The sequence below is a fragment of the Mesoplodon mirus genome (genome assembly GCF_964341445.2).
Source record: "Mesoplodon mirus genome assembly, contig: HAP1_SCAFFOLD_1247, whole genome shotgun sequence".
Lineage (NCBI taxonomy): Eukaryota > Metazoa > Chordata > Mammalia > Artiodactyla > Ziphiidae > Mesoplodon > Mesoplodon mirus.
The window spans coordinates 102,564-104,717 of NW_028294836.1; positions in this window are offsets into that span (position 1 = coordinate 102,564).

Here is a 2,154-nt window from a genome sequence, read left to right on the forward strand (position 1 = left end):
ACTAGGAAAACAGATAAATCTACATACTAAAGAACCTCTAAAAATATTGGTTAAAAAGACTATTTTCAAATGAAAAGCCTTATGAAACATTGTAAAAGAAAAGGAGTCTATCACATTGTAGCATGAACAGATTTAAAAACATGTGCATATAGAAACAGAATAAAATGATATTTGCTCTGTTACAATATTGAAACAAGATATTTTTTTCATATTCCATTTGCCAAGTTTTCACAATGTTCAATTATTTTATAATTCTTTTTAAAAAGAGTAAGCTCTTGGGAGCTTACTAATATTAGCTAATATTATTAATATTAGCAATTATTAAAGACATGCAAATCCAAATTACAAAATTACAAAAACCTATCAGCTCACACCACTCAGAATGGCCATGAGCAAACATTCTGCAAACAATAAATGCTGAAGGAGTTGTGGGAAATTGCACACCCACGGTGTTAATTGGGATGTGGTAAGAGCCGCTAATGAACACACAATGCAGGTGCTTTGAAAAGGTAAACATTGAGCTACCAGTCAATGAATCATACCCACTGTTGGGCCTATCACCTGAGAAAATGAGAATCAAAAGTCACAGCTGGCAACACTGCACTCCAGCAATATTTACCATAGGCAACACTTAGAAGCAACGAAAATGTCCATCAACAGAGGACTGCACAGAGAAGTAGTCCATGTACAGAATGGAATATCGCTCCACTAAAAACTATGAATTAAATTGAAAAAACAAACATAAGTAAGGAGACGTAAGCTTTTGGGTGTATATCAGGGCACATTGCACTCTAATTTATAACTGAGGAGCACCACTGGCAGGAAGATCTGTTTCCCTAGGTGCCAGAGTGGGGAACGTAGAAATGCTGTCGTCCTCTGGCCGATACCTGCAACAGCAGCTTTGAAATCTGTGCTAATGGGCACTTCATATGCACAAGTACTGCAGGGCTGCAAATGAAACCTGCCCTTAAAAATGTCTTGATGCAGGTAAAGGCCAAAACATTGCAAAATGTGGCACATACTTCAAGAAAACAATTTGAAGAAGTCAGCTGTAATAACAGTTTGAAAACGAAAAGGACATGCCTGAAAGCTCAATTTCAAGGGAGTATGAGACACAGGCAAACCCAACCACAAAGAAGTACCAGCTTACACCCCTCAGAATAACCATCAGCAAAAAAAAAAAAAAACAAAACTACAAGTGATCAATGCTGAAGAGGTTTTGGAGTAATGCATATCCTCAATTGGAAGTGGGACGTAACCTGCTAAGAGCCACTAATGGGAACAGAATGGAGGTGCCTTTAAAAGGTAAACCTTGAGCTACTATATGATCCAGGAGGCCCACTTACCGGGCTAAATCCTAAGAAGACAGAATTGGAAAGACACAGGAAGGCAAATCTGCACTGTAGATGTATTACAATAGCCAACACATGGAAGCAACCGAAACGTCCATCAAGAGATGAGTGGACACTGAAGAACTGGTACGTGTACAGATGGAATATTAGCCAAGGCAAAAAATGAAACAATGCCATTTGCAGGACCATAGAGGAGTCTAGAGGTAATCATTGCAACTTGTAGTAAGTGAGAAAGCAAAAGACACATATCCTATCATATCACTTATGGGTGTTACCTAAAACTTGATACCAATGAAGATATTTCCAGAGAGAAAGGCAATCACAGATTCATTAAACCAACTTATGGTTCACCAAATGGAAAGCTGTGAGGATTGGATACATCACGATATTGGGGTTTTCAGAGATATACAAACACATGTGAAATATATAATCAGCAAAAACCTACGGCATACCAAGGGAAGACTGCACAACGTCGTGTCCTAACCTACATGGGAAAAGGATCTGAAGAAGAATAAATATATGTATATGTGTAAAAGAACCACATCTTGCACGCCTACAACAAACAAAACATTTTACTCTAATTTGCTGTGATAAAGAATAAAAATTAAATTTAAAAAACAAACAAGAACTAATGAGACATAATCTTAAGGGGCTTTTCTTGGCACATTCCGTTCTAATTTACAACCTACAACACAACTTCCATTATGGCTCTGTGGCCCTAGTAAGCAGATTTGGTAAGGAGAAGTGCTGCCGCCTTCTGGTCGTTTCACACAACAGCGGTAACGGTCACTTAATATTCAAA